This window comes from Bactrocera dorsalis, chromosome 5 (assembly GCF_023373825.1).
Source record: "Bactrocera dorsalis isolate Fly_Bdor chromosome 5, ASM2337382v1, whole genome shotgun sequence".
Classification (NCBI taxonomy): Eukaryota; Metazoa; Arthropoda; class Insecta; order Diptera; family Tephritidae; genus Bactrocera; species Bactrocera dorsalis.
Window position 1 is genome coordinate 14,937,844 of NC_064307.1, and position 25,873 is coordinate 14,963,716.

At 37.4% G+C, this 25,873-nt stretch overlaps 1 protein-coding gene across 18 annotated transcripts in view; it reads left to right on the plus strand.

Annotated features, from left to right (window-relative positions):
- Window positions 1–25,873, plus strand: part of LOC105227966 (supervillin) — a 454,663-nt gene that overhangs the window by 367,779 nt on the left and 61,011 nt on the right. The window lies entirely within an intron of this gene.

A 25,873-nucleotide genomic window follows, 5' to 3' on the forward strand; every position in this document is an offset into this window, starting at 1 on the left:
TGACCGATTTGTTTTTTATTAGAAGAAAGAATCGAAAACCGGAACTTAAATCCGCTAAACCTAATCTACTCCCTTCTCATATTTCTCCCACAGAAGCACTGGATTAAGTATGCCTTAACCGGATAAAAATCGAGTCCGTTCCATTTTCGTAGACCCGACTTTCATGGAAACCGCCATTTTCTCAATAATCTCCTTCCCTACTGTTGAATTATGGTTTGTTCTACTGTCTTCTCAAATTTGATCAGAGAACGCTGTGTCCGAAAACATATAATATAATCGTGTAACAATCATTCATCTGTCTGACAATCACAATAGCTTTCGAGTCTTAGAAGAAAACTCTAACGAACTTGGGGTGGGTATTTCTAGATTTTGAATAGTAAGTAGTAGACTTCCTCTTGTTATCGAAGATTAAGACTAAGGTTGCTATGGAATACTGATCTTCCGTCATAAGTACATTCGGAGTTCTAAGAGCTATCTTGGGCAGCAGTACATATATACTCCCAAATCCACCAAAATCCAGTCCTTGTGTGGAAAACTGTGAGGCCCAAGGCGACGATACAACTTCCGAAAAACAAATTTCAGATCGGACAACTATAGCTATCATACAAACTGACCGAACAAAATCAAGTTCATGTATGGAACCCAGCTTCAATCGGGGTAAATACGTTTAATAAGACAAGCACGAAATACCGTACTGTTAACTCGTAACAGAATACTAACTTCGAGATAAGTAGCCAGTAGATAAGGCCACTTTCTTATCCTCCCTCGTTTTTCATATTCATATGTTATGTATAAGAGCTTGTTGTCTAAACTCTTATCTCCTTACGCCTTTGGTGATTTTTTTTACAACTTGTCATTGGTTTTGTTGTTATTTATATGTTTGCCGTTACTCTGCAGATCTTTAGAATCGCGCCATTAGAGTAACAACACTACACGATGTCGTGATAAACGTGCTCATAACTCTTTCTAAAATATTTACCATCATCGCGGAGATAAATCAAGTGTAATGAGGTCATCACCAATTAGATGAATACGTTGTCCTAATAGAAAATTAACCGGGTTTTGAGGATGATTTTTTGATCAAATGAGTGCTCACTAGATAAAAAAAGTGCAGTTCTATATTAAAAAACATATGATTCATAAAATGATACACTTGTAAGCTGCATGCGATTAGTCAAACGTTGGATACTAGCGAATCGAACAAACAACTGGCATAAATCAAGCAGTCTGGCATAACCAAACAGAGAGACAGAACAACAAGCGGTTATACAAGTGTGGAGAGATATCTAGATATTCTCTCTTATTGGACTCACGTGCATAACATTGCTGTTGCTCTTAGTAGTAAATTCTTCGAGAGAGAGTCGTTAGTGTACCGAACCCGGTTAATCATTCGATGTAAGCGGAACTGAAAACGTGAGTTTTGTGCACAAATATTAGCATATTTACTTAAGTTACGTCTACAAAATGCCTCATTGTCGGCGGTGGTTTTTTTACTAGCGTCTTTGTAAATATATTTATATAACATTTCGTTCACGAGATCCAGCGCTCGCCAATATTTACAAAACTTCAGCAAAGAAAGTAAAACAATTTTTAGTTTTAGTCAATCTATATATAAACTTTGGTACATAAAAAGTATTAATGTTATTAATTTATAGCGATAAGGCTAGTTTTTCTGCGGAAAACATTTCAACAAATAATTTATCATAAAATATACAACAAAATAAACAAGCGGTTTAATAACATTGCAGGCAGTAACTTTTTGTTAAAATGTATGTGTTGTTCCTGAACAAACAACAATGTCAAATTTTTGTATAAATTTTAAAAATAAACCCTAGTGAAACAGTAAATTTTAGCTTCGGTAAACAAAGTGCGGCTATTTTTATCGATGATTCGCAGAGTAATAAATTTGGGTAATAATTGCAAAGCAGAAGCCCCGTTTCTCAAGATGTTGCTCATTTGTTTGAACCGCCAATTTCGGATCGCTTTGGGATATAGTTGCCCTACAAACTGACCGATTATAAATAAGTTCTTGTATGAAAACATTTTTTGCTTGATAATATATCTAATCAATATTTGACGTGTATTGTTTCGAAGGGTGATCTATTTTGAGGTCCCCTTCTTTTTTAAATAAAATCACAGTAACTTAAAATTTAATGGGGGAATTTGTATTACCATTCCAAAGAACTTTCTTTGGTATTTTTTTTTTTAATTATCTCTTTCATATGTTGGCCGCGATCGTCTCAGATGACCCATCCGTTGAGTGAAATTCTCTGTGACTCGTTCGAACATTTCGACTTATAACTGGTGAATGACACGCCTGATATTTTAATCCACGGCCTGAATCGAAGCGGATTGTCCGCATAGATTTTAGGCTTTACATATCCCCGCAGGAAAAAGTCTAACGGTGTCATATCACACGATCTTGGTGGCCAATCGCCCGCCCCAAAATGTGAAATCATCTGCTCACCGAAGTGTTCTCTCAATAAATCCATTGATTGGTGCGATGTGTGGGAAGTGGCGCCGTCTTGTTGAAACCAAATGTCGCCGAGATCACGAGCTTCGATTTCAAGCATCAAATAGTCGGTTATCATTGACGGTTACGTTCTTACTGGTATCATTTTTAATGAAATTTGGACCGATGATTCCAAAGGTCCACAAACCACAACAAACCGTTGTTTTCTCTGGATGAAATAGCAGCTCTTGAATCTCTTCACGTTGCTTTTCGTCCTAAATGCGGTAATTTTGCTTGTTTACATACCCATTGAGCCAGAAATGGGCCTTATTACTGAACAAAATTTGGCTCGAAAACGCCAGATCTGCTTGGAACTTTTCAAGAGTCCATAAAGTGAAGAAATGTCGGTTGAAGAGGTCGAGCGGCTTCAGTTCTTGCACAAGTAGTTTTTTTTTTAAGGTCACGATGTAGAATGAGCCAAATCCTTCCGTACGTCAGTCCGAGTTGTTGCGAAAGGCGCCGAATCGGCTCTCTATGGTCTTCGTGTACACTTTCAGCTAAGGCTGTTATATTTTCTTTACTTCGTGCTCATTTCGGTCGAATATCCAATAATAAATGCTGGGGCTCAAGAAAAAACTACCTCTATTTGGGTCACCCGTTATCATATCTTATGAAAAATTTTATATTCTATAGTTTTATAAAATCTATACTGTAATACTTACTCAACTCATATCATTTTCATAAATCTATGACAATTTATTAGGTAGCTAGAGTTCTTAGTAAATGAATTATGGTTTGCGTCTTTGCTTAATTTGTCATAACAGGGTTGGTTTTGAACTGCGTTATAACATTTGTACTGTGTAAATCAATTTGTGCCACATTAGTGCTAATTACTGTTTAATCAACTTTTAGCCACCCTCTGAAAACTTCATAATAGCTCATCACATGGCAAACAAAAAATGTAGGAAAGAGTAAACAATGACAAAAACTTCATAAAGAAAAATCACCACTAAAATCCGTGCAACATATTTTCAACAAAAAAATTAAGCAAATTAACGACATAGTCGTCAGTGCCAGCTGACGCCTGGTGAGCCCCTTTGTTGCCATATTTCTACATCTAAACTCCCTTGTTGCCACAGATGGCACCTTAAACTGTCGGTATTACTCATACATCTAGATATAGATATACATATGGAGAGTTCTAGTATTCCCTGTTGAAATCCTTAAATAAAATGTTAACACAGTTTGTGGCATGCAACATATCATACCCCGTTTTGTTGGCTCATGCCCCATTGCCAGCAATTTCATTATGAAACGCACAAGGAAGTGTGAGTGCTTTGATATCAACACAAAGCGCATCAGTGAAAGCCAACGAAGGCATAAAGAAACCAATGCCCTCTGCAGAAAGGATGTACTATATAAATTTCTAAAGCGCCAACAGGGAAATGAATAAAGGATACACGCAGACAGCAGACAATGTTACGAATATCAAAAGTCAAAAGTATCATATATTAAAGCCGCCTGAAGTTGGGGTAACTGGCGGTCGAACGTTGCCTTGGCGGTGAATTCGAAAATAAAACACAACAAATGCAACTGTTGGGGTTGTTATGGTCTTACCACTTACTCACTTTGGGGTGGTAGTGGCGTCTATGCAGCCGGAAAACCAAATGTATGTTTCCTTTGTATACTTTCCGGTATACAAACATTATACGGAGAATCAGTGGAAGCGTAAAACTTTTACAACCGGCGACCAGCCGGCATTTTCCGTATTCCGAAGGTCGATAATATAAACAAACAAGAGAAAATACGCGTCGTATGAGCGTAAGTGAATGAAAGTGATGAGGAAACTCTGGGCCAGACAATGCAGTTGGTGAAGTTAAGTGAAGGGGGAGAAGTGTGCGAGCGCGCTGAACTCCAACGACCGAATGGCTGTTGTAGACGCAGACATTGGCGTAGACGGAATTTGAGGGTGGCTGGCAACTGAAGTGGAAACTTGCAAGCTTCATAAAACGGAGAGAGTGAGCTAGTCAATGTGAGTAGGGAAAATTAAGTGAGTAATAATTGAGCTTAAAGACATTGTGATGATGATGATTTGTGAAAATTATAAAAGAAAATCGATCTCTGATGATTTTTACAGTAATTTTGAAGTGTTGCCTACAATTAGGCGATTTGTTCTTATGCAATTTTTGATTTATCGAAGTCGCACCTCTTTTTTTACGGTAATTTTGAAAAGTGTTGCCTACATTTGGGCGGGTTGTTCGTATGCAATTCTTGATTTATCGAGGTCGCACTCCTTTTAATCCCATGAATTACTATCCATGTCAGCTGGAAACCAGTTTTTGAAAATGTTGTGACTCCAATTATCATAGTTTTGGTTATAGGAGCTCAATTTTTGACAATATTTACTAACAAATAAATGAAAATATCATAATCCTTCATTTCACAAAAGTAAAATTGAGAATTAAATTTAATTTTTTTGCCTAAAAAGTGTTTTGAAATAAGTTTTATATGCCACGCTTCAATACTCACGCATATAATTGATTACAAATATTACTTTCAATATTCTGATTTTTTTGTTCACTTGTCATAATCCATTAATGCCCTTTTTGTCATGCATCACGGCGTAATCATTATATGAAAATTAAATTACTTAAATAACCGGTTACATAAGCGTTATCCGATATTATTGCTACTGTTTTTAATTTGTGTGGCTGACTGAGCTGAACTGCCTGATGATTGCCTGATTGGCTGCTTGACGTGCTGTATGATTGACGAATATATGTTATAGTGCTTGCTGTGCCATGCGATTTGACATTATGACTGGTGAAGCCACAAATTTTTCATATCACTTTCAGTTTGCTGAATTTAATACGATTCAAATTAATTAAGCTTGATTTTCCAACTATCAACAAACAATCAATGCAATTGTGACAATTGAATGACAACTAAGGTGGCAAAATAATGACTTTGTATAACAATATAAATAACCTAATGCCTTCAAATTTGCATATATTTCAATCACGTTGAGTGACAGCTAAACAAAATATGGATTTGTAAGAAGTGTGTTGTGCCTGAAAGGTTAAAGTTGTGATATTGATGATATAGCATATTTGACGAAATCGTTCTATAATGCTGGAACACAGTTCCAAGTTCAGCATAAAAAGAAAAAAAGCGTTAATTTCGGTTGTACCGAAGCTAAAATATCCTTCACAGTTGTATTTCCTATGGTATAAAGGGTAGAAAGATTTTAAACATGATTTTGATCTGTCAGTTAATATGATAGCTATATGCTTCAGCTGTCCGAACTGAACATTTTTTTGATATTGTTGACTTGCCTTAAAAAATAATATATAAGCCAAATTTCATGAAGATATTCTGTCAAATAAAAAACTTTTCTTCACAAGAACCTCATTTGAAGTCGTTAGTTTGTATGGCTATAGGCCACAGTGGTCTGGTATTGGCGATTCTGACAAATGTCCAGCCTTCCTGGGGAGAAAAGAATGTTTGCTAAATTTCGGACAGATATCTCAAAACTTCGCGTTTATACAGGCGGTCAGATGAACATGACTGAAGCGGCGTAGATTTTCTTTTATATTTCGAGATTATAAAACGAAAACAAATATTAATGATCGAAAATTCCCTTATTGTTTTTGAAAATATTTTCCATTAAGATCTATATACTTTTGTAAGCGTTAGAACCAATTTTTTGCTTCGACCTTTGCCACTCTGATTAATCTATCTCGAAAACATGCCTTTTGAAAACATTATTTGCCTCTTCAGATGTCAAAAAACGTTGACCTCTAAGTTTATTTTTTACGAACGGAAAGAAAAAGAAGTCAATCGGTGCCAAGTGAGAACTATTCGGAAGATTAATCAACAAATCGATGATTTCTGAGCTCAAAAACAGTTGTTTTAGTCGCTTTATTGTGTTGAAGAGTGAGTGATCCGTCTTCGGCGATTTCCCTAATTTCGTGAAAGACAACTGGCAAAAAAAATGGCCACTCAGAATTTATTGTTCTGCGTTGTTCTAGAGGTATGGTTGCGATATGTCCAGTTGTTTCAAGTTTCAGGCAACCATTCGCTTGGAAGTGCTTCGAGCTCGAACTTTTGTTGGATTCGGCTCATCTGGAAACATCCATACAGTCGACTGATCTTTACTTTCGGGCACATAAGCGTAAATTCACTTTTCATTATCTGTCCCGATTTCATAGACGTGTTTCGAACAACGCTATTGTATTTTATTAACAGTGTCCTCGACCAATCGACACCAGTCTTTTTTGAGCAATGGATTGAGTTCCAACGTGAACAAATACTTTAGACAATATTGATGTATGCTGGTTCCACTAATACCTATAGTTATGTCTATCTGACGATAGATCACATGACGATCTGGCGATATTAGTTTGTGTACAGCATCAATTGTTTCCGGAAGAACAACTGATTTTGAACAACCTTCACGAAATTTCACTTGGAGTGGTCTACGACCTCGATTGAATTCACATACCATAGATTAACACTGGTTTTCGATACAGCTTCTTCATGTAATTAATTTCAATGCACTGTTGCTGAGTTAATCCACGTCCAAATTTCCATTTTTTTTTGGCCGAAATGAATATTTCAAGTTACTGTGAACAATACACAAAAAAAAATTTGACGAAGTCAGAAAGGTCTAAAACCTACAAAGGCTTAAAATGTGTGACGGAAAATTGGAGTAATCCAAGATTTTTTTTAAATCGCGCTTAAATTACCTGCTTTCATTTCTTCATTGATTTATTCTTATTTAAAAGTCTTACTACTTTAATCTTACATAATTATTCTCCAAATACAACAAATTACTACAAAGCAAATAGTTTGTAATTTACGCGTATTTCTCACAATTTCCCAAACGTCAACACAGTCAACAGTGTGACTCAACAAATTCTACGTCGTCTGACGGTCATAGGCCTTCGAGCGATTCCCAGCGAGCACCCACTTTAATGAAAAATGTGACATGCCACCTCTAGCCGGTTAAGCTCGAACGGTCGGTGTGTTTGTAAGGCAAGACAAGAACGTGTGTGACACAACATAAATCAGAATTGGATTGAGGGGAGAGACAGACCGATAGACCGACAGACAGACAACAAAGCCAAGACTGTCTTACGAGTACTTTTTTGTGATTTTTTTCTTGCTGTTGCTGCTGCACTTGTTTCTTTCACTTCTTAAGCGCTATTTCTATGCTTACGAGTGTACTTGATGATTTTATTTTCCATTCGCCACTGTGGTAACCAGTCTACAGTGGTTGCTGGCTGCCAACTTGTCTTGACTTAGGTTAATTGACCGCAAGACTTCTTAGTCGGGACAGCACACAGGTTTAAAGTGTTCGTGGGTATATATTATATCGAGAATGAGTACTACATAGTGGTAATGAAATGTTGAACGCTTATGATGTGTGTATTTATGCATGTAGGGTTGTTTGAGACTTCGAGTTCCAGAAGTAGTATTTATGGCAGCAGCTGAGTTTTAAGGGGTTTACTACTACTCTGATATATATGTACATATATACATATATATGTTTGTATGTATGTATATACATATAATATAATTACTCGTAGTAATTGTGACAATAGCTCTCCGCTGGAGTACATTCAACTGTCACCGCCGCAGTCTTGCTCAGCTGTTTTCTGATTTGTGAGAGCGACGCTGAAGACAGTTGCACACGCTTTGCGTAGAATTACGAAAAAAACCTGAAAAATAACTAAGTTACATTTAATTTCATTGTCAGCGAGGTATAATTACTGCATTACTGTTATGTTGTAAAGTAATGTAATGCTTTTCTTGCGGTAATCAAGCTTGTTCGCCTTGATTTTTTTTATGATGTACGATATTTCATACTTAAGCTCGCATAAATACCTATACACACACATATTTATATATATATTTTACATACATGTAAATATGTATATACATATGCAATCATTTTATTTTCTATAGAAAATTAATTTTTAAGAAATTGTAAATTAACAACACACACTCCTTCCATTCGTTCAACAAATTAGCATTCTCATACTTATATATGTATGTTTATATACATACATACACTTATTTAGGTATGTCTGCAGGTTGTTTCAAAAAATGCAAAACCAAAATTCTGTTAATGATTTTTTCAACCTTGAGCTGCACCGTTAGCAATAATCAATTTCCTATTTCCATTCAAAAAATAATGAAACAGAAAAGCTGCAATTAAGCAAAAGTGGTAAATTGCTTAATGATTCCTTTCTAATTACTATTTGATATTTATACTGCAAATTGGTTAATTTTATTATACTTTTTTTATTTTTATTATTAACTTTAAAGCAGCAATGTTGTTTATTTGTATAACAAATTCGAAAGCTTATTAAAAGTAAACGATATATTTTGGAGTTATGTATCTATTGTTATTGTTTTGGTTGTTGTTGTAGTGTGACAAAACTTTCCACGAATATGTAATATTTTTATAATACTGGCGTCTTCGCAGATCTTCGCCTCAGATCTACTTCTGTCGGGAAAACGGATGTGGTTGAATATTTCCGACTTTCTGGTAGGGTTTAGGGTAACTTTCTGGTAGAGTTTAAGGTAATTTTCTGATAGAGTTTAGGGTAATTTTTCATATACGTTATAGTTAATCTGTTCTTTTGCTTATTTTGAACTAAAGGACACACCTTAGCATAGGGTGAACTATTTCAATAGGTAGGCTTTAAAAATAACACACCAAAATTTTAAGTCGATGTTTCAAACGGTTTTTGAGTTACAATATTCTGAAAATGCTTTTCCAGATCTAGGCTCTAGCGACTATTTCTGTTCTCAGATCACAAAATAATGCTCTTTGGGAAGAAATATTCGTCGAATGTAAAGTGATCGCCGAAACTGCGGTCTATTTGGAATCGAAGAACAAATCATACTACAAAAATTTTATCGAAAAGTTGGAACGTCGCTAAAATGAGTGTATCTCCCTTGAAAGGAACTATGTTAAATAGAAAAATAATCGAATTTCGACAAAAAAAAAATCGGTAAGCCGGAGACTTTTCATTTTTGTAAGGTCTTCGTCGTTTCTTTCTGAGTATTACAAACTTCGTGGCCAACTTAATATAACCTTTTCAGGGTATAATAAATTTTAAATATCAGATATTAGATTTGCATTAAAAAAGCTTATTCCAAAGTAGGCTATAATCACTTAAAATTCAGATAATGTCACTTAACTTAAGTAACTCAGTAATAACTCACAACAGATTCTGTGAAATTTGCAAATAATTAAAAGCATAAATCACGTTGCAGCTTGGAAACCCCGACACATTGTAATTGAATTAAGCGAAACAGCGGCATAAAGTGTAAAAAATATTGTAATAAAAATTGTAAATAATATAAGTTAAAAGTAGATAACATAAAACACAAACAGCAAAAAATAAAAAATAAGCAAACATCAAAACAATAAATAAACAATAAAAATTACACGACAAAACTTTAAATACGAATAATGAATTTCTACTAAGGTTTTACAAACCTTTAGTTCAAAGTGCCTCACAGCCAAAATCATAAATTTCGAAAATGGCATTTGACCAATAAACCGGAAAGCCAAAAGTTGGCCCCAGAGTTGGTAGGCATACTTGAGCGTGACGACTTCACAGCACAGCGTCAAAAGCAGAAATCAAACCGAAAAAGTCAAACGATCGCAAATGACTACACGTACAACAACAAAGCACCGTAAACTACGCATGAGTAAACATAATAAACGAGAAAACGCGCTTAATATCAGTTGCGGTTTTGCAGTTCAAGTGCTTGACGTGATGCAGCACAATATACGAGTATCAGCAATAAAAGTCAGTCGAAGCTGGGCAAAAATAAAGCATAACGCAAACCAAAAACAAAGTGTAAAAAAAATGATTGAAAACATGGCAGCAAAAAGAGAACAAGCGCAGCAAAATAAAATATAAATCTTGAGAGATGTTAAATGACGTGAGTCAAAATAAACTGGCGAAGAAGAAATGTTCAGCAAAAGCAAAACAAGAAATGATCATAAAAATCGGCACAGAAAGAACAACATTAAAGATAAAATTTTTTTTAAATAATGGATTAAAGCTAAAACTAAGCACGATCCTGCATCGTAGTCACTATGGATATAATGAAAGGGTCAAAAAAAAAAGGTTTCCAAAGTAAATTTTATAAGATTATCAGAAAACTGAAAGTAACTAATCATTCAATTTCCGCAATTTTGTTTTTGGAGTGTATCTGAAGGATTTCTGTTCGAACAAAAGGAATTAAGAAGTTTAGGAACCAAATGACTTTCTCATCTCATTCATTGTTGAGACTTTTGGAAACAAAATGGCGAGTTTTTGACCCAGGGCAATACCGGAACCTATGAAATGCAATATGAACGCTGAGAACCTACCATTTTTAAAACCCTGATGATCCGCTACGTTAAATGTGACCATCTTTTATGTCTCGGATTAGTAAAATACTTACGGAAAGTCAAGCATGGAGCCATATAATTGCTAAATATAGGTGGCATATATCTAGATGTTCGGCAAAAATCCATCTATGAATTCTCCACTAGAGAGTCGACTGGTAATAGATACCAGATTTGTCGCGACTGTAGCATAAAACTATAGATCCAGTTTAGGTTTAACCTTATTTTTTGATGTTCGTTGCTTCTCAATAATTCAGCATTCAAATATGAAGTCTTACCATGTTAGGGGGTACAAAAAGGGATTGGACCAAGGCGTCGTACGAAATGTGCCGATTATCAGCCTGGCCGGGAATCCTTGAATAGCCCAGTTTCGAACGGAACTTAGGGAAGCGTAAGTGTACTTGTTTTTCTTTACACTCGTTGGTCCAATAGCTAAACCAAATTAAGGAAAATAATAAAACCTCAAAGAAGTCCGAAGCTCTCACAAAAAAGCCGGCAGAAACTAGTTGTTCCGAAAAAAGGACAGTGTTCTTAAGGAGCTCTAAGACAGACAGCACATAAACAAAAGCTATGCTTAGTCTAGATGCAAGGGCTAGCTTAGTACTGTAGCTGCAGCTAGGTCCAACTCCAGGAAGGCAACAACAACAGCGGCAGCCGAACTAAGCCTAGCAAACAGAGTCTGGCTACAAAACAGCGGGGGATAGGAGATGGCAAAAGAGAGATTGCTAGTAGTCCATCTGCCAAAAAAATGGTCCATTTTTAAGGTCGACTACTGAACAAAAGCTAGGTATGCAAAGAAGCGTCGTGCTGCCTATCTGCTGACCCGCAAACAATAAGAAGCATTCAAAAAAGCTCCAGGAATCCATTGATTTTTCGAAAGTGGTTTTACCCAACTAAGATGTAAAACCCCCAGGAGTGGCGTCAAAAAGACGAAGCTCAGTTGAAGAGGTAAAGTTGTTCGTTAAAGACCGAATTAAGCAATCCGGGTTTGCCACCGTCAGAAATTAAGCAAACCGGCTTGTACCTCGATATTTGACTACTCTTTTTGTATAAAGAAAAGACCGCTGTTCAGTTAGATATATAAGAACTTCGCAGTTAAGCTCTAACCGTATTCTAATACTACGACTACGATTGGTTCTAATTAATTCCGAGCTCATCATCTCAAACCATTTAGAAACAAATTGAGAAACATCTCAAAAACTAAATATAATCATTGTATAAAAGAAATAAAACAAATGGACAGCAACTTATCATCTAACTGAGATAAAAATAAGTGAACAGCCAATAATCTGAGAGCAAAAACTCGACTCAAAGCAGCCTCAGCTCAGCAGCAATTACTTTTGCTGTCAATTCATTGTTGTCACGCTGTAGCCAACATAGCCAACGATAGTCAGCAAGCGTTTTGTGGCTTTGTGCAGCATCAGCAACACCATCGCTGTTGTAATTGCTACGCATGTTGCTGCAATTGCTGTTGAAATCGTAAGTGAGCAAGAGTTGAAGCGAAGACGGCGCATCGCTCACGCGTCTGCGCGTTTATCTTTTCAATGTCAGCCAGTGTCAACGCATTGCGGCTGCCACGCATATTACCAAGCATTGCACACACCTCATTCAATCGCACACTCTCACACAAACATACAAATTGTACTGCCATTCATTCATTGTGTCAATTAAAGCGTCTCAGCTGTGCAATGGAAACTTAAGCCGCCGCTTGGCGAATTCCCACGATCACGACTCATCCACACGGCGCAGCACAGCGTTGCGTTTCTTTCGCCTGCGGCTTTTGCCATTCGCGCACACACCTTTGCTTTGCAGTATCTATGTATATTTTAGCACAGTGTGCTTTGCTTTTCTATTATTTATTTTTCATTTGCTAAGCTTGCGCTTCGCTTACAAAGCTCGACTTGATTGTCTTTTGATTTGTTATTGGTTGGTGAAGATGAACGCGCGCAACGAAATGAGCTTGGCCGAAGAAGATGTGGTACAAAGATCAACTGCCAAGGCCTATTTCAATGTTGACTTTTGTAGGCAATTAGTTATGAGAGTGCACTAAAGCACTAACTATCAAGAGTTCACTATTGGGACCCATAATTGGCACTCGAAAGTCTTTAAGTGATTTTGTGCAAACTTTAGATTTGAATAAGTGGATTTGAAAAGGTGAAATATTACAGGGTGGCTTATGGAAAAAGGAAAAAAAATTATATTAATTTGGAAATCTAGTAGCAGTTTTGGTTAGGCCATTGCTTTGGACAATTATCCAAGCCAAAGTTTGTTCAATGAAATCAGCTTTTGTATAAAGGAGCTTGATTTTGATCGTTCAATTTGCATGAGAGTTATAAGCTATTATGGTTCGATATGAACAATATGTTCGGTGGTCGTAGCACTGTCTTGGACAATAATTCGTGCCAAATTTGGTCGGTATATTTTGTCAAATAAAAAAGTTTTTCATACAAGAACTTGATTCTGATAAGTCAGTTTGTATGGCATCTAAAAGCTATAGTGGTCCAATCTCGGGAAGGAAAGGACGCGTGCAAAATTTCAGATCGATATTTCGAAAACTGAAGGACTTTTCGAACTGACCCGACCCAGATGAGTAGATCACAGAATTATTTATTGATAGTTTTACATCAATCAGTGGAGACTTTGTAGAAAAATTAGAAATTTGGTAATTTTTTAGGTGTGAAATTTTACAGAGGAGTGTTCCAAGTTCGAACTTGATTCAATCGTTATATCGTTTATCGACACTTTTTCAGTAACTCCTCTCACTCAATACTACAACTCAAAGCATTTTTTAAATACTATAAATTCATAATTATTAACACAGAAGTAAGCCCTTTACCTTATAAGAAAGTGTGCATTTGCTTTAAGATTTGAACTTCACATTCTGAGATTTAGCTGACCTTGAAATTTAAATGTATTTACATAATACTGCAAAGCAAATGTTAAAAAATACTTATGTACTTAGTCATGTAAATACTTGTAGCAGAAAAATAAATACAACTCATAGTGTAAGACAGATTTGTGACGCTAAGCTAGTCTTTGTTTCGTAACATGTCAGCAAATTCAAGTTCAAGGTGCGGCTTATTTAACGGTTTTGCGCGCTTGTTTGCTAACATAGATATAAGAAAAATACTCCATGAAAGCGGGAACGACAACTTCATTCGGAAGATGTGATAGAGCTTCCGGCTGGTTTTATAGTAGTTATAATAAAATTTGAATGAAAAAGAGGGTTAATGAAATGAAGAAAACCTTCATGACTAACTAGTTGTTTGGTCACCAAATATTATTTGAATTTACACGCTTAGATATGCTAGGTCATCACATGACTTTCGAAAGAGCGCCAACAACAATTTTAAATTTCAGCTTTTTTTTAGTGTTTTACTGACGTCACTTTGGCAAAGTTTGGAATGGATGGCAACATGATAATTCTTTTGACACCAGAGTGAAAAGTTTACCTCCATTTTACTGAATAGGCCAATTGAAAAGGCGCACAATTTTTGGCAAAATTCGATTGTTTTTATTCAACACAGCTCCCTCTAAGCTTCATTTGACGATACTTTTTTTACCAGTGAGCATTCTTTTGAGATCTGAGAACAGGAACTGGTGGCCAGATCTGAAGAATACGGATGCAGAAGCATTTCGAAGCCCAATTCATGGCTTTTTGCTATCGATTTCACTGACTTGGGACACGGTGCATTATCTTGGTGAAACAAATCTTTCTTTTTCTCAAATGCGGCCGTTCTTCGGCAATTTCGACCTTCATACAGTACAATAACCTTCCTTTTGCAAAGTAGTCATTAAAAATGGTTCCATGCGCCACCCAAAAAACAGACGCTTTAACCTTGCTAGCCGACTGTTGCATTTTTCCATGATTTGAAACGGGTTCATCATATGCAGTTTATCCGATGACTGGCAATTAGACTTCTGAGTGAAATTGTGAAGCCTTGTTTCATCCATTGTCATATAGAGACCCATATACTCGGTTTTATTACGCTTGAACAGCTCCAAACACTGTTCCGAATCATCAACTCGTCATTGTTTTTGGTCAAAGGTGAGCTCGCGCGGCACCCACTTTGCATAGCGCTTTTTCATCCCGAAATATTCGTGTATGGTATGGTGTACACTTTCAGTTGATATCTTTAGAGTGCCTACTATCTCGAACAACTTCACTTTACGGTCATCCGAATTATTTAGTGGACTTTTTTGATGTTTTCGTCGGTAACAACCTTTATCGTCTTCCATGATTTTCCCCCTCGTTCAAACTTACCTAATCTTTTTAAGGTTAGGGCTAACTAAAAATCATATGCATTTAATTCTACTAGTACCATCTGTGTATCACGCCGCGGAGGTTCTGATAGCTTTGATTAAGAAGCATAACATTTTTGGCCTCCTGCATTGCAAAAGGGACGTCTTTTTGTAATTTTAACCGCGATGAAAACAGATTAATCGTTCATCCGCAGCCTCTTTGTATCAAATTAATAATAAAATCAAATTATCATACTTACTGTTGGCTTTTATAAATGATTTTATTTCGGTTCAATTTCAAATCTTCGACCACGGGATGCTCATGTGGCAATCATTCAACAATAAAAATAATAATTTTTTGAAATTAAATCTCTCCCAAAAAAACCTGGTAAACAACTTTGCATACTACATACAAGAGAACATACAAATTTCTCTCCACTTTTAGTAGCTAAATCCAAGTACCAATCTCAACTGAGTGCCCCATGTGGCAAGCCAATGTCATTAATACCCTTCAATTACAACGCTTTAGGTCCGCACACACTATCACACCGAGTTACAGACCAAGCAAAGCAAAGCAAGTACGAGTATTATCCTATCCGCCTGACAATCAACGCTCGTTACTATTACTCATTATTCATTCATGCATTTTCCATGTACTTCTGGTACTTCTGCAATCAGCGGAGAAGATTTCACTACACAGTACAGTGAATGTAACGTGGAATTAAACAGTTCGAGGAAAAAATAAAAAATCAAGCTCCAATCCAGAGCGAAATTAAAGACTCGTTGCTAAGGGTATTGAGTTCGGCGTCACTGCTTGTGTTATCGGGCACACCTTCTCGGAAAAGATGTAGGAAAAAGCGAAGCTTAATGAACAAAAAATACGCAGAGAAGTTCCCATAACAACAACAGCAACAACTGCAGATTAACGCTGAGGAGCTGGAGAGCTATGTGGGCCATTGACTAGCCAGCGGGTAGTGGTCGGCCAATAATGGGTCGTTAAAGGGTCGTGGCAGCAGGGAGTGTGGTGAGTTGTGTTGGGGGGGAGAGATTGTCGTTGCAACTGCAAGGTAGATAGCGAGCACCAATGAACTTCGCTTACTGTGTGTGTCTCCATACCGCTGAATCGTTGTTCGTTTGCCGGCTGATTGCACAACTGTTGTTAGCAGTAAGTCTGGTAATGATATCATTGTACGACTACAAGGGTCCATACTCACGTGCATAAGCAGATATTTACATGCATTGCACCCAATTGCGTGCGAGGATGCAGCTTGTTTTGCATATCAGTTATCGCTGAGTGTTTGTTGTGATTTTGTTTTCTATTTACTTCATTTTTATTTTGGTGGCGTTTAGTTTATTACTTAAAGCATGCAAAGTAAACAGCTTTTTGCTAACTAGCATTTCAGTCGCCTTTATTAAAGTGCAACTTTAGTTTTTGCATTTGGCGCAATTTCGTATTGTTTAATATTTTTCTCTTTATCTCGATTAAATTTTCAATAAGTTGTATAAAATTTTTACTGAAGACCTCGAAAGTTTTGAAAAAGATGTAGCCTCTCGATAGAAAAAACAAACCAATGAATAATTAAGTGAACTGAAAAATACTCTTTCAAAAGCGAATAGTCTTTAAGAGAGGGTAAGCAAGAAGTTCTATCAAATACTAAGTAATTTCCGTCCAGAATCTAATTTAATATACTGCATTTACTATAAACGTTTGCTGGAAAAGCCCAAAATTGATATCATTGGTCTCCGGAAAAATTCGATAATTTTTTGGATTCTCTACACTTAAAGATTTCAGCTGAAGAACACCTATCATACATCTAGACTTTTTATTGGGTAAAAAATCATAAAGTAACACTTTTATTGGCGATAGCATTTTACTTCTTCAGTTCCAAAATTATTCTCTTACGATTACCTATGTTGTTCAGTACTCCAAACCACAACTATTGTACAGCATAAGTTTAATGGGACAGTCAATTTCCCCCAAGCTTCTTGGCAACGGGTAGTTATCACTTTTCATCAATTTCTCTTGAGGCGAATATTTCAACAGTAAAGTCATTCACCGTAGGCAGGAACAAATCCTAATCACTTGCAATCAGATCCACATTATGAGATGGATATTTATTTAAAAGCTGGGTGCTTTGGGATTAGTGCTTCCATCAGACGATATAATTTGGTAGAGGTCCGAACCGCAGGGGAGCACCTCATAGTAGATGATTCGCTTGCAATCACATCAACATCAAAACCTTCCTGAACGTCAATCCTGACTTGGCCACCACTACAGTTTACGCTTTACATTGATCCATTTCGAAGTTCCCTACTTAAAAAAAAACACATAAACCTCAAATGTAATGAGGAACGTTCATTATCATTCCAAAAACAAACAAACTATGGCGTTTATTTTTTGAAGATTATCTCTTCCAAATGTTGACCACGGCTACGTCTCAGGTAGTCCATGCGTTCAGTACAATTTTTGATAACGCATGAATCTTAGCTTCAAGGCTTGAATCGAAGCGGGATTGTCCGCATAGACTTCAAACTTTACATATCCCTGCAAGAAAAAATCTAACGGTGTGATATCACACGATCTTGGTGGCCAACCGACCGGTCCAAAACGTGAAATTGTCTGCCCACCGAAGTGTTTTGTCAATAAATCCATTGATTTATGCGAAACTCACGATGAAATGCCAACAATACTGAACAATAATCACATGACAGGTTGACACGACTCACGCGTGATCTGTTATTGAAAAGTGCTTCGATCACCCGTTATAACGAGTCAGAATGAATTTGGAGGACTTTACATATTTTTTGGAGAAGAGTTTATGTATTATAAAGTCTTTGATGTTATCAATTTTATTTCGATTCATATTTTAATTTTCTACACAATAATTTCTAAATTATGGTTTTTCCTGCAATATTTTTTTCCAAAAAATATTATAACAAGAATTCTTGTTAACGCCGAGAGACCTTCAACACCGTCACAGCCGACGGCGCCTGCAGGCGACAATTACCGGTGCTAAATCAACACTTTCGCAGCCACCGCACCAGATCCGTGCAGTTATGGCCACATGAACGTGGCTTGCCACATACTAACACTTAACACTATGTGTTGCAACAAGCTGACTCCAATTTTTCAATACTTATATGGAGACCGGGGAACGGGGGGTGTGCACAAATCGCATGCTGACTAAATGTGTGCTAATTTAGTGTAAATGCAATTATCGGCAACAAGCGTGGGTGCAGTGCAAGTAAATGAAAATCAGCAACAATAACAACAAACAAATGTTTGCTCTACCAAAAAAGAGAGAAAACCAAATTCATTGCATAACACTTTAACAGGTGGGCTAGTTAGCACATTAGTTGCGTTGAGTGATGGACCGGTGGGCTTGTGCTGTGATGTAAGGTGGAAAATGAAAACTTCGCGCTTCGTTTACTTTTATTGTTGTTGTGCAGCAAAGTGTGGCGAAAACACAGCTGAAGCAGAGAAGAAAGGATTGTGAAAATAAAAGTGTGTCCATTAGCATTTGTAAATATGTATATATGTATATGTAGTTGTATATATGTAAATTTTTGCCAGCAGGTGCGGTTTCTAGTTGTGTGAGTCGGTTGAAAAGCGCGTGTTGCATGCCTGAGTGGGTGGCAAGTTGTGTGTCAAATAGTTGGTTTACATTTTTACAAATTTCTATTTCACGCTTTTCACTTGGCGGCGGGTGAACTGAATATTTTTTTTTTTTTGATGTTTTTGTCAAAGTTTTTGCCAAAGCGAGTTTGTTTGTTTCATAGAACTTTTTGCATAAATTTACGATTTTTTCTTTCGGTCTTAACCTCATAAATTAATTTACAGGGTTTGTTTGGAAAGTAAAAGGACTGCGTCGATTTAAAAAAAATGATTGAAACAACCGTTACAATTCTTTAAAGATTATCAAAATAGGCTCCTTCTGCGTAAATGCAGCGCTGCCAGCTCGATCTCCAAGCATTCAAAGCGTCACGGGAGGCAGTCTCCAGAATAGCCTTGAGAGTAGGGATGGCAAACTCGATTCCGATTCTACTCGAGAATCGAGTTTTCTCGTAAAATACTCGAGTTTTCGGAATCGATCTTCAGTAGTCGGAGTCGATTAAGAATCGATTCTTTACATTCGACTTTACTATTAATTAAGTGACCAGTTTCCAGTTATAAGCTTAGTATCCAGCTCTCAAGAATTGTAAAAACTTCATATAAAAAAACGCTTAAGAAACGGTCAAGAAACTTTCCTACCATAAATTTACTGAAGCGTGTAGAGTACCAATTGAATTAAGGCAATTTATTAATCGGCCGATAGAAGATAGAGGTAGTACACCAGATCCATTACTTGTTTGGAAAAGTATCGAAAATGAGTATCCTCACGTATCGAGGATTGCAAGAAAATACTTATCAATTGTTACGACTTCAACACCTTGTGAACGTTTATTTTCGCATACTGGGCTAACTGCGAATCAAATTCGCAGCCGGTTAACGCCAGATCACTTAAATATGCTTCTGTTTTTAAGATCTGTCCCCGAAAATGTATGGTTTTCTTAAACTGACAATTAGCTTATTGTTCTTTTACTTATTTTAAATTTAATTAAAAACTTATTTTATTAAACTTCTTTAAACAACTTGAAATATTTAAAAAAAAATTATATGAAATGTAATGTTCCCTGTACCTTATTTTTAAACAAAACAATATAATTGTTTTTAACTATTTTTGTGTTTTATTTAATCGATTTGAATTATCCATTCAATTTATGCCTTGTGATTTATTAAATAAATTTTTGTCCTTTTAATTTAAAATCGGTTAGAATCGAACGAATCGATTTTTGCCCCCGAATAATCGATTCTTAGAATCGAAAAATATAGAAAAATAGTCAGAATCGAGAATCGATTCTGTAACCAATTTTGCCATCCCTACTTGAGAGCCGAGGTGCATGCTGCTTGGAACCCCTATGTCGTCTCAAAATACTTGCCTTTAGTCGACCTTTTCAGGCAAGAAAACAAAAAATTCCGGTGAGGCCACATCTGAGCTGTAGGGCGGCTGCTGAAGTGTTGGGATGCCGGCCTTGGTTAGATGGCTGTTCACAAGAAAGGCGGTGAGCCGGGGTGTTGTCGTGATGCAACTTCCTATCGGCTGCGATGTCTTGTCGGACTCGTTTGACCCTTCGTTTGAGGGTTTGCCCAGAAGGAACAAATCCATGGTGGACGATGCCTTTGATGTCAAAAAAATTATCACAAATTTTGTGTTTCTTCGTTGATAATGTTGTTTTATCAAAACAGACCTGCGAGTGGTACAAAGCCTTCAAAGACGGTCAAAAGAACACGCCACCTTCTTGACGACCTTCGAACTCTTCAACTGATGAAAATATTAAAAAGTGAATGGTGCTTGAAAATCGTCAGGCAAGTGTTAGAGAGATGGCAGAGAGCTTAACATCTCTCGCGAGTCCGTTCAAATGATTTTGGGGGATATTTTAGGTATAAACTGCGTTCAGGATCGACTCGGCCCGATAAAGCTGATTTTTGTTTTAAGAGTACGATTGTGACCGAATTTAAAACTATAAGCGCGATGAATACCATCGATCAGTCATCGCATGCACCAGATTTGGCTCTGGAATTTTTTCTTGTTCCCGAAACTGAAACTGCCGCTCCGTGGAACCCGTTTTCAGTCAATCGAAGAGATGAAACAAGATTCGCTAAAGGAGCTGAAGGACATCCCAAAAGTGAAGTGTTTCGAGGACCGGAAAAATATTTTACATAAGTGTAATACATCTGGTGGGGATTACTTTGAAAATATTCATGAATAATTAAATATTTTAAGTTTCATTTACAATTTCCGCGTACCTTTTTGTCACAATGTACATTTGTGTGAAAAACTCTGTGCGCAATTTTCACATTACTCACCTCCGGCACCGCTCATTACCCAATTACCGCACAATCCATTAGGGCGTTATTCAAATTACCGCCATTCTGTGTTTGTTGACTAACAAATTTTCACGTTTTAAATCAAACACAATCACCGCCACACCCACCAGAGTTATTTCGCGAATTTCCAACTTACAATACATACATACATACATACAAACAAATGCAACTATTTTTAGCACTCTGCTCGTCGTAAGCTGCTATCATTAGCGTCACACTGTCAGTTAGCGAATCAATTAAAGCCGAATGTGGTCCCAGCAATTCAAAGCGTTTTTCGCCTCACCTGAGCTGCTTCCTGTGCGCTATTGACGCGTGGGCGTTGCAAGCACATACCAACATGTGTGTATGTATGTTTTATATGTTGCTGGGCGCACACCCATGCTGCACGTTTTTCTTCAGTGTTTTCTTTCTATGTGCCTTGTGTTGCATGTCACTTAATGCTTATTAAGGCCATGTTTGCTCACTTTAACCGAATCATTAAAATACCCATTGATTTGCCATCAGTCGAGGCGATTACTATCAGTTAGCATAAACACGTGCAGCGTTGTGTTGGTTGGAAAAAATTTTAGTCACTTTTTTGCTGGTTAAAACTGGCAAAATCATGACGCAGTGAAATTGCAATAGCACAGTGGTGCAAGGTGTGGGAAAAGTGGGGGGAAAATGAAAAATAAATGAAGTCTGAAAGTTGTTAGTTATTACCGATATTTTTTTTTGTGTAAACTTCATACAAACAATGATCTTTTTTTTAATTTTTAAAAATTTTTATCCAATGCCAAAAATATTTTAACTGTAAGGATATGCGACCTTTTTCCTCTACCTTTCTCGCTTCTTTGAGACACTCGGTAATTGGTCAAAGGACTCATACTTTGGTTGAGGTATTGGACAATAAAACAATGAAAGTTTATGAATGAAGATCATTATCGACTTCATCTCCATCCACAATAGGGAAGAAGCTGTGAGAACCATTTCAATACCGGTTCAAAAAAGTAAAGCTTCCACTTCGTAAGGAGAAAAGCTGCATCTGAAATATGGTCACAAAATATGTGCTTGTTTTCAGCTCGATCCCTACACTTGAGTGAAATCTTTCTTGAAGTCACCTTTTAAGTCTGGCAGAGAAAAGCCCGTTATTGGGAGACAAACCTAGCGAATACGGTTAGTGAATGAGTGAGGTATCGGTTTATAGCGTAATTTTTTAAATTTATCGGTCCCATCATAAGCAGGACGGTTTTCTTTTTTTAAATTCGTTGGTGATACCAGCAATTCTAACCTGAAACCCTGATTTTTCCACACAAGCTGCCCAATGTCTATTTAAGTTGGGTCATTGGAAGCCGTATAAGATATCCCAACACAGCTGGCTGGAGGCTGGGCTTTTGCAGGGATAATGTTCAAGCGTTTCATCATCCATGACCTGAGGTGTTCCTATAGGACCGTAATTGCTCAAATCACACTTTAACGGCTGAATGGTCTAGGGAAGGGAATTGTGTTTTTGGCTTTGGGTATACAACTGATATTAACCGAGTTACCTTACGGTCCAGTTCCTCCCTCTTTGCTTGGAAGAAAACTACTCCTGAAATACTCAATTGTGGCCATTTAGTTTAAGTTACCTTTTCTGTATGGATTATTAAATAAGAAACTCGCCCCTGTTCTCATATCACCTTTTGATCTGTCGGTGAATATATAAATATCACCGTTGGAACTGTTGATCACAGAACCAGTGACTCCGAGCCTCGTTTCAACGTCCTAAAATCAACAGTCGGTTAGCCACAAGCATTGTATTATACTTCACTTTTTTGTGTATTGGGCCGGTATCGAGTATAATTTCCGGAGCCTTTGTTCAGGTAGTTCTCAACGCGCCCGTAATCCCCAGCAAGTAGGACCATTGTACCTGTTCCAGTGGTTTAATGGGATAATGCCATCCTCATTCTTCTTCTTTATTGGTGTAGGCGACGCTTCCGCTGTTAGTTTACAACAGCGCGCCAGTTGGTTGTTCTTTTCGCTGTTTGGTGCCAATTAGAGATTATAAATTTAGCCAGGTCCTACTCCGCTTGGTCTTTCTAACTGAGTGGAGGAATCCTCTTCCCTCGCTTCACCCGACGAGTACTATGTCGAACACTCTCAGAGCTGAAGTGTTTTCATCCATTCTGATGCAAAGACCTAGCCAGCGTAGCTGCTCTCTCTTAATTCGCTGAACTACATGCCAATGTCTTTGTAAGAACACTTTTTCTCGAAAACTCGTAACGCCGACTCATCAGAAGTTGTCATCGTCCATGCCTCTGCACTATGTAGCAGGACGGAGATGATGAATGATTTGTTGAATTTGGTTTTTGTTCGTCGAGAAAGGACTTTACTTCTTAATAGCCTAATCAGTCTGAAGTAGCACCTGTTAATGCCATCCATCACACCATATATTGTAAGGAATGAATGACATTTGTGTGTCTTTTCCCGTTCGCTCAATTTATTACTTTAAATTTAACACTATTTATCTCTCTCCTAAAACACTGTGCCGTCGCTAGCGCGTAATTTTCCGCTATTCACTGAGGCACATCGATTTTTTTCGAACGCAATTTTACTTGATTTCATTGTTTCAACGCTGGCTTTGCTGTTCGCTGCGCGGTGATTGTGGTTTTGCGGTTGGCAATTTGCGCTTGCCGCTGACGCAAATTGTTGTAAATAGCCACTCCCGTATTTGCGAGCGTCTTCCACTGTAATTTCGTGTAATTTTCCACAAAGCCGCCAGCAGCATAGCTATCGATTACCAGCAATGCGGCTGACTATCACTTAGTCGTCATAACGACTATGCTGTGCCGTTGTGCCACTAACTGGGCCCAAATTGCTTGCAGCCCGTTGGAGTCTTCCTGCTTGGCGCTGGTTTTGAGAGACGACAATTTTATTTCGAAAAATGTTAAAAAAAAAATTATACAATTTTATATCGTAAAAAATGAATGAAATTAAATAAAAATTAAACAAAATTTTGTTTTGCAATTTGGCACACATAAGCTTTGTCGCTGGCCCCAACTAGCGGGTTTCGTGGCTTTCAACGCGTCCTCTTTGCGCTGTCATCTGGCATGTCATCTAAGCGCTTAACGAGCGAGGCATGCAAAAATGCTGCACCGAGTACCTGATTCCACAATTAATTTCACTTTTCAAACGGAAAAGCGAGTTTGGCAAGCTGCAACGCAATGTTGCACACACAGGCAGGCAGAAAAACTCGTATGCCTGTGCATACAAAATATAATTATGCAATTTATTTGAATATGTGCAAAATATGGCTTAATTGCTTGACAAGTGCAACGCGTCAAATTGTCAGTTAGCCACAATGAACGAGTTGCCACAAGCTATTAAATTTTGTTGTCGCAATAAAAGTGGCACGTCTAAAAAAAATTGTCATAATGTTGCTGCCACACGGCGCTGACTTTAACCCAAATTTCATTTTCGACGAAGATAAATGTCTGTATATATGTATGTTTGCATGTATATATATTTGTATATACATATGTGCATATGTATATTAGTGCGGGTCGATTATTTTTGTGTCAGCAATTTTTTGAGTGAAGTTTAAAAAATCTGAATAAACGGTTGTATGGTAGATATAAAGTTGTCCGATCTGGCCGATTCCGATATCAATATGATCAATATAATATAAAAATGTAACTACGTTTTAAACTTCAATTAGATATCTCAAAAACTGAGGAACACATTTGTATGATCCCTAAACAAACTTTGCCTTGAAAATCGCAGACTCGAAACCGGGTTTAGGGAAAATTTTTCGGAATAAACCATACAACATTTCTCGCATTAGCGGTTTTTCCGTTTTTAATTTATATTTTTAGCTCCCTGTAAATCGACCCGCTCTAATGTATAAATCATATATACATAATCTCTCAGGCAAAGTTGTTCAGAATGAACCACAAAAAATTTCCCGCACATATGAAAATTTTCCGTTTATTTTTAGGTCCCTATAAATCGACCCGCATTAATGTATAAATCATATATACATAGTCTCTCAGGCAAAGTTGTTCAGAATTAACCACAAAAAATTTCCCGCACACACGAAAATTTTCCGTTTTTAGTTCCCTGTGAATCGACCCGCACTAATGTGTACATCATATATATGTACATAGTCTTCAAGCAAAGTTGTTAAGAATTAACCACAAAAAATTTCCCGCACGCACGAAAATTTTCCGTTTTTTTTTAGGTCCCTGTAAATCGACCCGCACTAATGTGTAAATCATATATACATAGTCTCTTAGGCAAAGTTGTTCAGAATTAACCACAAAAAATTTCCCGCACGCACGAAAATTTTCCGTTTTTTTTAGCTCCCTGTAAATCGATCCGCTCTAATGCATAAACCGATGTTGCATTTGCTGCAAAAATCGCTTGCGCCTTGTAATGGCGACAACTTTTCAGCATTTCCACTTGTGCGCATGCGCAAAGCAAAGAAAAAACTGCATTTTTTCAATCAACCAGTCACCAGCACAGTTCACCGCTGTCGAATGGCCGTTGTTAATGCCACATTTCGAAATCGTGTCACGCAGTCAGCATTGTCACCTTCGTCGTCCTCCTACTCCACTTTGGTGCGGAACAAGTTTGTCGCCGAACAAGTTTTTCATTCGTCGAGGTGTGTGTGTGTGTGCGGCCAATTTACGGCGCATAGTTCGGCGCATGCGCACCCAAGTCGCGCTGTGACAACACACTGCCGCGGAAGGGAATACGAAACGCCGATGTAAATAATGTGATTTCGCGCTGCATGCGCTTGTGGCGAAGGAGTCAGTCGGCTTTGCCAGCAATCATCGTGCAAAAACGTCAACTGTCCGCTAAATGCGAAAGTGAC